Consider the following 16,459-nt stretch of genomic DNA (forward strand, 5'->3'; position numbering starts at 1 on the left):
TTTGGTTTTGACTACCGCTTCATTTTGCTTATTTTAAATAATCTCTCCCACAGCTGGTTCTCTGTGTTGGTCAATAGCAGCCCCAAAGGTTTTTTCCAGGCCTCCCGTGGGATTAAGCAAGGCGATCCTCTGTCCCCTCTCCTCTTCATTCTGGCGTCTGAGGCTCTAAGTAGGGGTCTGAATGCACAGGTCGAGGGAGGCAGAGTGGTTCCCTATGCTACACCACGTGGTTGCGTTCAGGTCACTCATTTGTCCTTCGCTGACGACATCATCATTTTCTCGCGGGGAGATAGGAGGTCGGTCGGGAATTTGGTTCGGTTCTTAAATTTGTATCAAAACGCATCAGGCCAGCGGATTAGCAATCACAAGAGTTTATTCATAGCATCGAGACGGTGTGGTACTGGCCAGATTCGTAGAATTCAGCAGATAACTGGTTTCAGGCAGGGAACTCTGCCGCTTCCTTATTTGGGATGCAATCTATATGCAGGACGTAGGAAAAAAGCATACTTCCAATTCCTAATTGATAAATTTATTGCTAAACTTGCGGGCTGGCAGAAAAAGCTCCTCTCCCAGGGGGGGCGACTCATACTTATTAAGCATGTGCTTTCTGCCATACCTACGCACGTGTTAGCCGTCATGGACCCGCCATCCGGAGTGCTAAAGGAGCTGGAACGACTAATGGCAAATTTTTTCTGGGGTCAGACGGAGCTGGGCCCTAAACACCATTGGCGTTCCTGGAAAAAACTGTGTTATCCAGTGGAGGAAGATGGCCTTGGCATACGTTCTTTTATAGACATACAAGGGGCTTTCAGCTGCAAACTGTGGTGGCAATTCCGCCATTCGTCCTCCTTGTGGGCACTATTCATGAGATCCCGTTATAGTGAGGACAATGGGGTACTCCGTGGAGCATCCAGAGTCTGGCGACGAATGCTGGCCGTTTCTGATACGGTGACGCAATTCACCCGCTTAATTGATTTAGAGGACAGAGTTCGGCCAGCTTGGACCCTCACACCCTCTGGAGATTTCACTATTTCTTCAGCTTGGGACTCCTTGCGGCCCAAACGGGCTTGCCTTGGCTCTAGGAAGTGTGTATGGAGTGGCAGTGCTCCTTGCAAGATTGCTGTCTTTATGTGGAAGCTACTCAATCGGTACCTCCCTTTCCCAGAGGCCCTTCAGCGGTTTGGCCTCCATCTCCCTTCAAAGTGCCCGTTTTGTTTGAATGGAGAGTCTCAAGATCATGTCTTATCGGAATGCGTCCTAGCATCTCAGGTTTGGAGTTTTTTCGCCAGGGCCATGTGGGTTCCTCAGTCGCCTACGGCCGATACTAACTACCGTTTACAGCAATGGTGGCTTTGTCATCCTCCAGGCTCTGCACGGGGTAAGATTTGCAAGGTGTTGCCGTCGCTAATCTGTTGGGAGCTTTGGAAAGCTAGGAACATGGCGGTTTTTGAGGGTGTTGTTTTAACTCCACCTCAGGTTTGCTGGAATGTTCAAACGCTGCTGCATCACTTATCCCAGATCCGGCCTTTCTCCAGAGTGACGCGGGATGACGGGGAGCTGGTCCACTCGGGCTTGTTTCTTCGACTGACATCGCTTAAGCGGGTGGCTCCACGCTGGATCCTTTGGGAATCACCACCGGAGGGGTTTGTCAAGCTGAATGTTGATGGCTCATCTCTAGGGAATCCAGGCTCCTCTGGTGCGGGAGGTGTGTTTCGTGACTCGGGGGGTAATGTCCTCCGTGGTTTCTCCTATTTTTTGGGTTTAAGGACGAACATGGAAGCGGAGGCCTCGGCATTACTGGAGGGTATGTTGCTCTCCACGGATTTTCAATCTCTGCAAGTTGAGATGGACTCTCAGGTTCTGATGGCTATGGTGAATGGCAATGGACGCATACCTTGGAAGCTATGGAGGACTATATCACGCATCCAAGCCTTAGCGCTGGGCCGCCGGATTACTTTCTCTCATGTCTATCGTGAGGCAAACGGGGTGGCTGACGCCCTGGCAAATCTAGCAAGTTCCACGGGTATTGGTCAAAGCTTTGGGGCCTTCGCCCTCCCGGACTACATACAGGGGCTAGCCCGCCTAGATAAGATGCGAATCCCTTATGTACGGTTGTCTTAGTCCTTCTGGCAAACAATTAGAACCGAAACTACATCTCTTGTATTTGTTTTTGAATAAATTTGGGAGTGGCGCCCCCCTCGTGTGCGAGGTTAGCCAAAAAAAAAAAAATATATATATATATATATATATATATATTCATGAATGCCACTTTATGTAATAATTTTAGTAGTTACCATATTTCCATAAAAAGTTGAATTCCAAAAAATGGCTTTAGTCAGTTTATTTGCATATATAAATATCCTTATACATGCCTTTTAAATTATGATTGCTATTTCAAATTTAATACATGCTTACTATTTCAAATGTATAATCATGTCTAATTCAAATTTAATACATGGTTTTAAATTTTGCCATTTGAAAAATTAATTTAGTCATGATTAAAAATTTTTTGTGACATATGTCCTTCTACATATAACACGTATACATATACAATTATGAAAACTTTATAATTAAAAGCTTTATATAATTCTATCATAATTAAAAGCTTTAACCCTTGTGTTTTTCCCTCCAAATCAATCAATGAATTTGTTTTTTACTTTGTTGTCCTTCTAGATGCCATTTGTGTGGTGAATTATGCTATATAGTTGAAGATTCTTTTGTACATTTCAAAGACATGATTGTGAGGTTCTATCACATGTCAGTAATGAATATAGTGTTATTACTATTTCATCCTTCTAAATACTAATTCGATGGATTCCTCTATTTTTACCAACGGATTCTTATGTCATTTCACATTTTTAAATCTTCACCTCATCTTAGAGAAAGTTTTTGGCTCCAGTTTTGTCAGCCATTATGTATTAAATCTAAAAGCAAGTGTGTTAGACTAAGAACATCACTCGCTTGTTCATTGCATGTACACTTTGCTCTTCTTCTTGCTACATTGTTTCTGTTTCCATTGATCTACCATTTTGTTCATTCCATTGCTTAAGTAAACTTCATTTTTGTTTATCCTTTTTTGTTATATAGTTTATTAGTTCATTAGTTTCTTTTACGTATGCTTTTTTGTTGTATAGCTTTATTAGTTCATTAGTTTTAGTTCCTTGATTCCTTCTACTTTCACTTGGCATGATCTGTTTACTTATAACTTTTACTACACAATCTTCATGTGTTCATGTCTTCTTATAGTGGTGATTGTTGTTTTGCTATTAACTCCATCAATAACTTGTTTAAGTCAGGTTTTCAAAGTATCCATATGATTGTCTTTCCCTCCAAGAAAAATAGCTTAAAAAAGATAGCTGTTCAAAGTAACTTGATTATGGTTGTTCTTTTGCTCTTACTGTAACAATTTTGCATAGTCAACTTATGATATATAACTTTGTCTTTAGCTAATAATCAGTCTAACATTTTATTTGTCATCCATTTAGTTGCCATTGGATATATGTAGTGGACAGGTCACTGCTTTCAGTCAAACGAAGGTATTACCCAGTCAAACGAAGGTATTACCCTACACTGTTCGACACAATTATACTTAACTTATTTGATAATTTTTAACTCTTTAACCTACGCTAGTGAGTTAGTATCCAATATTACTATTTTTGGTTATAAGCCTACCACTTTCTTAACGAAATTCTGCATTAGTTCCACTGTGCAATCTTTGTTCTGTGTTCTTGAGTTTCCCTTTCACCATGAGTTCTTCAAAGCTGAAGACAGATGATGACAGTTGTAATCTTTATGAGAAAAGAAATGATCGAAATCGAAAACAGGGGGAGAAGATGCATCATTGACATTACAGGAAAAAGAAATTCGATGTGCTAAAGAACACCAAGCTTATCAAACAAGAAAGATAAAAAAAATTTGCTCACACTATCTGTCGCGTCCCATTTTTTAATAAAGAAAAATAAAAGACGAGTTTAGAAAATTGGCTTTTGATTCAATTTTTGATTGGAAAATGAATTTTTGATTTTAAAAAGAGAATGAAAAACATGGGTCTAAATGGGACTTTGAAAATGCGACGATTTGACCCAAAATATAGTTTAAAAAGGAATTTTGAATGAAAAATGGAGTCGCCACTTGGTATAGAGTTAAGGTGTACCAAGTTACCTAAAAATGAATTTTTAAAGAAAAAAATATAAAACCCTTTTTAAACGACTCCAAGTCTACGAAAATCAGAGAAAAAGATTCGGGAGTCACATTTGAAGAAAGGGAAGGCAAGGATAAGAATCCAAGGCACCCTTTCAACCTAACCAAGGCTAGTTGCGCGATTTAGTCAAAGATTTTCTTATTTTACCCTTAAGATTTATCACATTTGGATGTACTATATGAATGCATACCCTAGACTTAAGAATGTGTCGGGGGGTCGAAATGTATCTTCAAAACTTACTTGGTACCAATCACATTAATTGTGACGCCCAATAAAGACTCTTCGAAGAAGTCACGAATAATGCAAGTCATGAGACTCGAAAGAAAGAAAAAGTAAAGAAAATAATAATATACAAATGTGTATGACCTAAAGGAATGCATCATAATGGGTGCGGGGGACTTATACTCATGACTTTCAATGTTCCCTTTAATAGAGGAAATACGAGCGTGCTAAGGCTAAAAAAGCCAAACTCGTCCATATCCCATATCCAAGGGGTTTTTCCTAGTCTAATCAAGCAAATGTACTAACCTAGGTCTAATACTTAGATGAAATGCAAATCTAATGTCATGTTTCATACAAAGGGTTAAGTAATATACATATAAGGGAAAATATGGGGGAAGGGGTATACGTATAAGGAGGGATATCATGCAAAAAAATGATAAAGACCCTAAAAAGTGAAAATATGCATGAGATGAAGTGATTTTATCACACAATCATGATCTAACGTGCGGATAGTTCCTAAGGGTCTAGCGTTGGACTAGCCCTTAATTAACGTTCTCTCACAAGCATTGGACTTGTAAGAGCTCGAAGGGAAGACCATGACTAGCATTGGACTAGCCATAGTAACGTACATTCCATCCACATAACCAGATATAATACTAAAAGCAAATAGGCATGCAAAACACATATTTCACATAGCACGTAACACATAAGCATGCTTGTCTAGATGCAGAATCCTAGGGAAAGCAATTAAACACATAGGCATATAGGCACATACAAGCACATAGCACACAAGCCCTATCTATTACAAAAAGGGATGCCTACTACAATCTAAAAGGGAAAGACTTGGATAAGTAAATCCTAACTATTACATTGACTAGCTAAGACATGCCTTCAAGAGAGGCGTCAAAACCTAGCTATTACAAATTGGGGCTCAAATGCCCTCAAATGACTTGCTAATTAAAGAAAGCGAAATAAAAAGAAAGTGAAACAGGCAATTAAACATTAATAAAATGAAAAGCGAATTAAAGCATGCATATTCACACAAAACATGTAGGTACATGTAGGAGAAATAAAATCAAGGAGATAGAGGTTACCTCCCTTGCAATGATAATGAAATGAAGGAAATATTAGCTTCAAAACAATAAAAGGGTCAAGGCACCAATTAAACAGTAAAGTATAAACAAAATCACCAAATTCCTCTCAATTGCAGCTTAAATGAAATCAAATAATGTATAGTTGCAAAGAAGGTAAATTATCCATCAAATTTCTAAAATAGCAACTACTAAAGATCCAATAGCAACCCTTAACCAATCATTCAAGTCCAATTGAAACATTTTGGGAATTTCAAAGGTCCATAAGTAATGAAAAGGTCAAGAAATCACAAATAATCACATAAATGTTAAAGCATTTAAATAACTAAACAGTCCATATTCACAACATTAGGATCCAATTGAAAGGAAAAAGAAAGTTTAAGGGAGGGTCAATTTGATTGGTTTTTCCAATTACTCAGGCCATAGTAGAACAAAGAGAGACTTGGAGGGCAAAAGTGCAATTTTCAGAAAATTTTCATGCAAGTCCGAAGGTCCATAAGTAATGAAAAGTTCAAAAAATCACAAATAATCACATAAATGTTAAAGCATTTAAATAACTAAACAGTCCATATTCACAACATTAGGATCCAATTGAAAGGAAAAAGAAAGTTTAAGGGAGGGTTGTAGACACCAAATTTTTGATTTTTTAACTTTATTTGTTTAATTAATTTAATCTTAGCTTTATTTATTTCAATTTTAGGGTTTTCATTTATTATTATTTATTATTATTTTTGTTCTAGTGTATTTTTTGGATTCACATTAAATTTCAGGAAAAACAAAAGCAAAAGAGAAAAGGAAAAAGGTGAAAATGACAAGTGGAATCTTGCATGTGGGACAAATGTCCTCATTCTAGTTGGACAACAAAGGGGTTAGGTGTTACACATTTAGAGGAGTAAGAGAGCATCATCGGAAAAAAAGAAAAAAAAAATCCGGAGCAAGGGCTGTGACAGAGGGGAGCTCTGATTTCGGAAAAAAGAAAGGAACAAAACAGAAAATCTGGGAATCAAGGGAGGGCCGAGAGAAAGGGAGCTTCGGTCAAGGAGAGAACGAGAGACAGAGGCTCGGGGGGTAAAAAGAAAAGAAAAGCTGAGAGTATGAAAGAGTGAGAGGGAAAAAAGCTTCGGTAGGCAGCAATGAAAAAAGAAAAGAGAGGGGGGATGACTTCGGCCAAGCAAAGAAAAAACAGAGTAGGGAGCCGAGAGAGGAGAAACACATCTGAGGGAAATTGGAAAAATCTGGGGGAAAACGGCAAAGGAAAATCTGCAAACTTCGGGAAGTTGCTGGTGGGGAAAAAACAGAGATGAGGAAGACGATGACTGTTCATTCTCCAATCCTGATTCATCCACCCCTTGACACTGACGCCGACACCGAAGATGGAAAAATTCTGTTGGGAAAGCCGCCAATTAATCCAAAGCTTCCTTCAAACTCCAGGCCTGCCAAGTGGAGTGGGCTAAAAAGAAGAACAGAGGAAACGGGCAGAGGAGCAAGAGAGCCGAACGGAAAAAGCCAGAGGGGCTGCTGCCGTCGAAATCCACCACCTCGCCTGAATCGACCACCACCAGCGCCGCCACTATCCAGGTTCAGTTCAACTTCAGAAACTGAGAGCACTGTAAGTTTCTCTTTAAATTTCAGTCATTTCAATCCGTGACTTTGCCATATTTCTGTTGGGTTATTCAAGAATTTGAAGTATGTGTGCCTTATGTGTTGATTAGAAGACTGAATTTCCTTGGTTTGCTGTCAATTTTGGGGTTGATTATAACCCCAATTGAGCCAAAAATCGACGATGTTTTTTATACACTTTTGGTGTTTGATGAAATGACTGAGTGAAAATTCTACCTGAGGCTGATTTCATTGCGTGCGATCTTCTTGTGATGACCTAGTTTTTCTCCCTCATGCTTTAAGGTCCTCTTTTGTTGCATAAAATGGTCACTTCCACGTTTGCATAAACCATTTCTTGTCCAAATGCTATTCGGCTTGCAGCTTATGAAATTTGTAGCTTATGAAGTGGTTGCAAATATCCATGTTGTTTTGCTGCAGCGGTTACCTTTGACCAGTCTATTTTGTTGTCTATACTCGAATGAAATACCATGAACGACATCTGGTATTAATATGTGTCTGGAAAAAGTCTTTAATTTTGGAACTAAAGAGTGAATCTGAGGTTTGGTCCTCCTATGCTCAGTCTTTTTATTCAATGTGCGTTCAATGTTACCTTTTGGGTAGGAAGCTTGATAAATATTTGTGATTGTTGTTTCTGGTTAAGATTATCGCATGCTTTTAGTTCAAGTCAGTGAAAATTGTTTTTTTCGTGAATGCACTTTGAGCCGGGAAGGGCCTGAATGTTGAACGTATGTTTGGTATTCATTTTTCTGATTTGGGGTCCATTTGGTTAGTTTGAAGTGTTCAGTTCTGTTAAGTGACATCGGCTGATGGCCTTTGCTGAAGTTCATGGGATGAGTTGAGTTTTCCTTTGGGATGCCTTGTCTTTTAATCGCCGTTTCATGCACTTGCTGGCTGCAATTTTAAAGCAGCAATCTGTGGCACAACAGTGGGCTGCAACAGGGCATCTGTTTGTTGCCTGTTTGTTGCAGACACTGTTAGACGCATTGTTTGATGGATTAAAATCTGAGTTTGCGTGATGTTTGGGGGGTTTGTTTTGCTATTTTTGAGTTGCTTAGTGAGTAAAAGGGGTTGAAGTGTTCCTTTGTAAAGGAAAATGTCTTTTCTCTTATTGCTGAGGTTCTTTTTTGGTTTCGCACATTCCCGTCTTGGCAATCTCGTAGGCTGATGTGAAGTAATTTATTTTATCCCTTTGATGTTAATTCTCGGTTGTTCATGTTAGAAGAATCCGAGGGCTGTCTTGCTGTTTTTGATATTTTTGCTGGTGTCTAAGACAGTGATTTGAAGCTGCAAGTTTTGCGGCAAAGGAAATATTGCAGAAGTACATTGAAGCTTTTTCGTAGCCTTGCATGAATTTCTTCCAATTATTTGCATTGTTAAAGGATGTTTAGCCAGGTTTAATTGGAGCAATTGCAAAGCTGTGTGTATGAATCTGCTTTGCTGAAATTGCTAGACCTTGTGCTTAAAGATTATGTAGCAGAGTTTGCCGATAGCTTCATTAATTTGTAAAGTTTTGCTGCAGAATGTTTTTCACGAATTTGCATGATAATTTCTAAACATTGCACTTTGGTCCCCCAAGTCTCCTTTGTTGTACTAAGGACCAAAACCTTCTGCAAATAAATCATTTTTACCTCTTTCAAGCTTAAATTTTTGTATGTTTTACGTGTGTTTTTTTTTTAGTTCATTAATTCTGAATTTTGGAATAAAAGTAGGCTTTAACATATTTGGTTCACCCATTAGTTTGTTGGGTTTTGGTAAAATGGAAGGGAATTGGTTTTAGCTATTTATTTGAGTTACTTGGATTTGGGTTAGTTTTTTTTATGTGGTTTTGTCCCGGGCTGAGTGGTTGAGGCCCATCAGTTTGTTGGATTTTTCTTTGAATCAATATAATAAAATAGCCCATACCCTTTCGTTTTGGATTTCCAGTGGGTTGGGAAGCTTTGGCCCAAACCAATAAGGAATGGCCAATGTCTTGGTCCATTAAGGAACCAGAAAACGATTTGCAAATCAGTCCCTGAATTTCTCCTTAACTGTACTGTGGCCCTAAACATTGTTAACTTCTTTCAAATGAGTCCCTAGTTTAATTGCAAATGGGTCCCTACACTTTATTTTTCTTCAATTTTGACCCCAAAGCTTTGTTAATTTTTGCAATCAAATCCTTTCTTCTTTTGACTTCTTAAATGTGGGTTGTCTACATGATTTAATTGATTCAATTTCATGTTTACTTTTATCTTTTTGTGATTATTTCTTGATTAAAGTGATGCCTTGACTCTTTTATTATTTTGGAGGGCAAATAAGTGGTTTCACTCAATGGGGACCCCAATTCAAGGGGAGGTACACCCTAATCCCTTATTTCTTACTTTATTTGACTCTACGTGCTCCTATGTGTTATGTGTGAATATGCATGCTTTAATTCGCTTATCATTTCGTGTTTAATTGCCTATTTCGCTTTCTTTTATTTCATTTGCAAGTGATTTGAAGGCACTTGAATGCCAAGTTGTAATAGCTAGGTTATTATTTTTATTCCGTTCCCCCCTCCTAGATTGTATAGGCCTTCTTCCCCTAAAAATGTAATAGTTAGGGCCTTAGTTGCCTTATGTGTCTTGCATGTCTATGTGCTATATGTTTCATCGCTTTCTTAGGTTTTGGGCATCTAGATATGCATGCTAAGTGTTATGTGCTACGTGTTTATAAGTGATTCGCATGTCTACTCGCCTTTTATAGTCATGAATGAATGTGATGAATGAATGGACGTCACCACACTAGTCCAATGCTAGTTGTGGCCCCCTTTCCCATCACCACACTAGTCCAACGCTAGTTGTGGTTCATTGTTCCGTTTCTACTAGTCCAATGTTAGTAGAAATTCATAGAAAGGGCTAGTCCAATGCTAGACCCAATAAGCCATTTCCCCTTTCGATAGTGCATATTTGCATGTTCACTACATGTCATGCATTCTTTTTTTTTGTTTTATCATTTTGCATGTCCCTTGAACCCCTTTTCCCTCCATTTTAGGATTTTTGCATTTCATGCTAGTTATAGGGTTCATTTGCTTGAGAGTCCCCTTCTGATAAGGGAAACGAGCGAGTGTGGCTACTCGATAGCCTTAGCACGCTAGTTTTGCCTTCTAATCAAAGGGAAAATCGAAGTCGAAAAAGTTAGGAGTCATTCCCACACCCGACCTGATGCATTCCTTTAGGTTCATTCATTCTCATTTATCACTTACTCATTTTTTTCAATTCACATTTCCTCATCACTTTTCCTTTCCTTATTATTCATTTTGATTTCTACTTCACAAAATTGCACTTAATTCACACATGCACCTTTCCATACACTTGCACACAAACACTTGGATTTTTCATACAAATTCACACATGCACCTTTCCATACACTTGCACACAAACACTTGGACTTTTCATACAATTTCACACGTGCACCTTTTTATACACTTGCACACTTGCACTTTAGCCATCATTTGCATTAATCGACCTCTATAAGGTTTTCCTTTATTGGCCGCCACAATTCATGTGGTTGGGACCAAAAACCTTACAAGAGACATTTTAGAATTTAGGTTTGCATTTTTTCCTTCTTTTTGCATTCATGTAGTGCATCCAAATGTAATAAATTCTTTGGTTAAAACAAGAAAATCTTTGATTAAATCAACGCAACTAGCCTTGGCTAGGTCGAAGGGGTGCCTTGGATTTTTATCCTTGCCTTCCCCTTCGTCAAATGTGACTCCCGAATCTTTTTCTTTGTTTGCGTGGATTAGGAGTCGTTCAAAAGGGTTTCTTACTTTTTTCCTTAAAAAAAATTCACTTTTTGGGTGACTTGGTACACCCTAACTCTATACCAAGTGGCGACTCCATTTTTCATATAAAAAACCCTTTTTCAACTAGTTTTCTTGGGTCAAATCGTCGCATTTTCAAAAGTCCCATTTAGACCCATTTTTCTTTTAAATCACGATTCATTTTCCAATCACAAAATACATTTTTAAACCATTTTATTTATTTATCAAAAAATGGGGCGCGACAAGGGTCAATTTGATTGGTTTTTCCAATTACTCGGGCCATAGTAGAACAAAGAGAGACTTGGAGGGCAAAAGTACAATTTTCAAAAAATTTTCATGCAAGTACATGCAAACTACGAATGAAATCAAGCTTCTACAACTACTTCATATGCTCTAGCAACCGAAAAAGAAAATCTGTTGCACATTTCCCTCAAACCCAGATTTCTTGAGCACAACTTTGATTAGATATTTCCAAACCAACATCACAAATTCAGACCAAGCAACCAACTTCATAGTTACCACCATTCAAACAAGCAGGAAACTTAGCAAGATCTAGTGCAAAAATCTGGAAAAACATGCAAAAATGGTTCGGCAAAACTGATTGTTTATTTTCCAACATGTATTCTAACATGATTCAAATGTTTTAGACCCTATCATGCAAACTCAACTTTACTCATCCAATTTTTTCTTTCCAACGTAAGATCAACCAGCAAGTTAGGTGTCAAAACTTGGTGAACAGTCGCGGAAAGGAAAACAGCAAAGAGAACGCAGCAGCTTTTTGTTCTGCTGCAAATTTTGCAACTTCAACTCGTGTGGCACTCAAACCAAAACATCTATAGTTTAGACCAAAACAAACGAGTTCACTATCAATCATTCAATTACCTCTTTTCAAAAAAATCAGATTAACTAGCTTCTCAACCAAACAACAAAGCTATGATCTCAAGCATCAAAACCACCGAAACTCGACATTCAAGCAAGCAACTCTTAGGAAACAATTCTGTTCTTCTGTAACTCCTGGGTTTACTTTATCAAGTTCACAGGCTACACAAAACAGTCTCCAAACTAACAAAGAGCATGCAACCTGTACAACCAAAAACTAAAGTAGCATGGACAACAACAAAAGACAGCTAACTCGTGAAGCTCCGCTGTCTTTCTGAGTTCAAACTCAGCAAACGTCACACAGGTTAAGCAAAACAGAGCAATTAACCGTGAATCATGAACCCAATCCAAACTTTCGACTAATGTGTCAAGATAGAAAAAAAAATCCCATGTTTTGGCCTGAGAATCAAATTGAAACAGGACCCATCCCTATATCTAATCATGCCCAAGAAAAGATAGAATAAAAGCTTGTAAAGTTGGAAACTTTCTACATTTTCTCACTAGGCTAAACATATTTATGCAATAACTCCCACAAAACCAACTAATTCATTACCCAAAACCCAGAAAACCCAGATGTTATAGCTACCTAATGTTATTAAGATTATCTCAGCTCAACCACTCGGGACCAACGGCTGCAACATACAATAGAAGATAAGAAATGCTACAGAGACATAAAGAAAGAAACTTGCAATGAATTCATGCCATAACATGTCAATCGAACAACCAACAAGCATAGTACATCATAAGAACAAACTCTAGGAAAGGCAACTAAACCAATTCTGGGGAGAGTAAGCAACCCCAACGTACCTAAACACAGATGAACAACAAAAAGGGACAGCTTTGGGAACGGTTTGTTCGGCGAAGTTAGACAGCAACAATGGTGACAGCAAGGAAGACAGCTCTAATTCCGCTCTTGGATTTCTCTGTTTCCTTTTGCTGTTTTTCTCTCTGGTTTCTATCTCTCTAACCCTAGCCGCCTCTTATTTTTCATCAGCCGTTACTCTCTCCCCCGCTCTCTCTCGGTTTCTCTCAGCTTTCTCTCTTCCTTTCTTGCTTTCTATCTCACCCCCCCGGCTACGTTTCTTTTCCTCTGTTCTTTCTTATCGAGCCCCGCCGTCCACTAGAGCCTCTCTTCCTTCTGGCCTTTCTCAACTTTTTATATGGGGTAGCTCATCAACGAAACCTAGCATCTAAGGCTCTAGAAATAAACTCCATTTTTTTTTTGTATTTTTACAACCTTAGATCTTCATGGTTTCTGATAAACCTTGGATCAAGCCAGGTGTTTTCTATTGAGATCATCAAACGGAGGAGAAAAAATGAAAACAAAGGAGCTTAACCAAATATTACAAAGCCGAAGAAATTGCAGCACTCTCCGTTGTTTTTTTTTCGCCTGGAAATATAATATGAAGGAATGGGCTCTGATCCTGTGTGGTTCCTGGTGCATGAGCTTGGTTTTCTTTTTTCCTTTTCTTTTCTTTTCTTCTTTTCTTTTTTTTTATTAGTTAAATCAAATATAAAGCATATTTTTTGTGAATGATTTTCTTTTTTCGATAAATTCTATGCTAAAATGACTTAAAAATAAAAATAAAAGACTAAAAGTAAACAAAAACTAACATAAAAAATAAAAATAATAGTAAACAAAAAATATCCTAAAAATTTGGTGTCTACAGTTTGCCCCTCTTTGTCTGAGTTTTGGAAAAACTTGAGACAAAAAAATAGACACCAAATACTCACCTGCGTTATTCGGCTGCGAACATCTCGAACAATGGATGCTTTAAAAATGCGGACTGACCCATTTGACAAAATTTTAAAATGGGACTGACGCAGACAAGAAATTTAAAACGGGACTGACCCAAACGAGAAATTTAAAATCGGGACTGACCCGAAACAGGAAATTAAAAAATCGGAACTGACCCGAAACAAGAAATTTAAAATCGGGACTGACCCGAACAGAAAATTTAAAATCGGGATTGACTCGAGACAGTAAATTGAAAATCGGGATTGATTCGAGACAGAAAATTTAAAATCGGAACTAACCCGAAACAGAAAATTTAAAATCGGGACTGACTCAAGACAGGAAATTTAAAATCGGGACTGATCCGAAGAGAAAATTTAAACGGGACTGACCCGAACAGAAAATTTAAAATCGAGACTGACTCGAAACAGGAAATTAAAAATCGGGACTGACCCGAAATAGGAAGTTTAAAATCAGGACTGATCCAAGACAGGAAATTTAAAATCGGGACTGACCCGAAACAGGAAATTGAAAATCGGGACTAACTCGAGACAGGAAAATTTAAAATCGGGACTGACCCGAAACAGGAAATTTAAAATCGGGACTAACTCGAGACAGAAAAATTTAAAATCGGGACTGACCCAAACAGGAAATTTAAAATTGGGATTGACCCGAGACAGGAAAATTTAAAGCCGTGAAATTCCAATATACTTACCTGACAATAGCCCAAAATTTTTCAGTAGAGGTTTGGTTTTTGCCTCTGAGCCGATGGTTGATTATGCATTGCCATGTTGGTGTATCTTTTAACCAAATTTGCTTGGAACATTTTCGATCCGCCTTTGTTCACTGGAGAACTCTTTCCGACACCAATTCCAGTACGAGGTGTGATTGCTTTCATCTGTGCATGCAATTTTCTGCAAAAGAGAAAAAAAATAAAGAAATTGCCACCATCATTTGATCCGTTTTCCTTTGAAAATCGTGTAAACATGAGTTCTTTCTCTTTTCCTTTTCCTTCTTCGTCAGCTTTCGCTGCGGCACCCGATTGAATTGGATTTTTCGCTCCAAAACTTTTTCGATTTCTCACACTGACCAGGTATGTGTTTTGCTATACTGTGAAGTCTGCGTAGCTGGCTTTGTTGAATTTCAACCGTTTCCAAAAGATGACTAAATCCAAGCATGCTTTTGAAATAAACCATAGGGATTGTTATTCTCCAAAATTCAATGATTTAAAAATAAAATGAGGTATGCAAGATAATTCACATGTCATGCAGAAATGAATATGCACAATAATACAAACATGACCATCTGTGCTTAAAGCGTACAAAATGCCATGAATGCAAGCAATTTGGAAAAAAAATGAGTTTCCTAAGAATGTATTTGCAAAAGAATATTTATTTTACAAAATGACACAACTTTCGACCAACAGATATCATGTTTGAAACCCTGGATATCTTTGTTCTAGAATTCAACGTTGGCAGAAATATTACAAAAATGAAGAGAAATCCAAATGAACCAAGTCACCAGCTGTTCCTCCTCGTGTTCGCTCGCTGTAGAACCCTGCCTTGGCGTCCTTCCGGGTTTTCACCAAAGTTGATCCCACCCTTTTTTTTCTCTCTTTTTTTTTTGTTTTTCCTTTCTTCTTTTTCTCTTTTCTTTTCTTTTGTTTTTTTTCTCTTTTTCCTTTTTTTTCTTTTTTTTTTGAGGTGCCCTTTCAGGTTTTCACTTAAGGAATAGTTGAAAAGCTCGACCATGATCGATTCAGGAGTGTGAGTTGAAGATTTCTGGCATCAGTAAAACGCGCTTCCCTTATAAGATTAAATGAAGGCATTACGGACATCACTTGCCAGTTGATTAGCGAAATCCCTAATAGAAATACAGCAAGTGACGAAAGTCAGGACTTCTGGGCTTTTGTAATGAGGTTAGGTGGGGTGTTTTCAAGAAAGTTGAGACTTGAAAGCAAAAATTTTTTTATGTTTTTTTTTTAATGAAAAGTGTGAAATAACCTGAAATTGCATCATTTTGAAATCATCTCCAATTTTGAACGACACTGAGGAAAAATTTGCCCCAGTTTGATTGAGATTTTTCTCTCTTTGCATTTTTCATTGCATTCCCTCACTTTTGCATTTTTCTTTTAAAAACTAAATTTGCCCCAGTGTGGGGTTCTTTCTTCTTCTTCTTTTTTTTTTTTTCTCTTTTCCATCTTTCTTTCAAAATAAATTTGTCCCAATGTGGGGTTTGCAATTCGCAGGGGCTGTCAAACGAAAATTATTGTTCTGATAGCTCAAAGGGGATGACTAGGAATGAAATATTTTGATTGGAAAGGAAGATAGTCTGACTTTTGTTTCATCACTTGCGTGATTTCTAAAAGAAATTTGCATAATCAAATAAAGAACTTCTTACACATGTCTGAGTTGATAGGTTGAGGGAATGTCTGTCCATCCATTCTTGCCAAAATAAGTGCTCCGTCAGGTAATACCTTTTGAACAATGAATGGCCCTTGCCAATTTGGAGCAAATTTGCCTTTGGCCTCATCCTGCACAGGCAAAATTCTTTTAAGTACCTTGTCGCCTTCCTCAAATGTACGCCGATGGACTTTCTTGTTGTAAGCCCGGGCCATGCGTTTTTGGTAACATTGGCCATGACAAATAGCATTAAGTTGTTTTTCATCAATCAAGGACAGTTGCTCATAACGTTGCTTTAACCAATCAGCCTCTTCCAACTTGGTCTCCATTAGAACCCGCAATGAAGGAATTTCGACCTCAGCAGGTAGTACAGCTTCCATTCCATACATAAGCGAGTAGGGGCTTGCCCTAGTTGAAGTTTGAATTGAAGTCCGGTATGCCATTAGTGCATAAGAAAGCTTTTCATGCCAGTCACGATGCTTTTCAGTCATCTTGCGAATGATCTTCTTCAAATTCTTGTTTGCAGCC

The sequence above is a fragment of the Coffea arabica genome, chromosome 3c, assembly GCF_036785885.1.
Source record: "Coffea arabica cultivar ET-39 chromosome 3c, Coffea Arabica ET-39 HiFi, whole genome shotgun sequence".
NCBI lineage: Eukaryota > Viridiplantae > Streptophyta > Magnoliopsida > Gentianales > Rubiaceae > Coffea > Coffea arabica.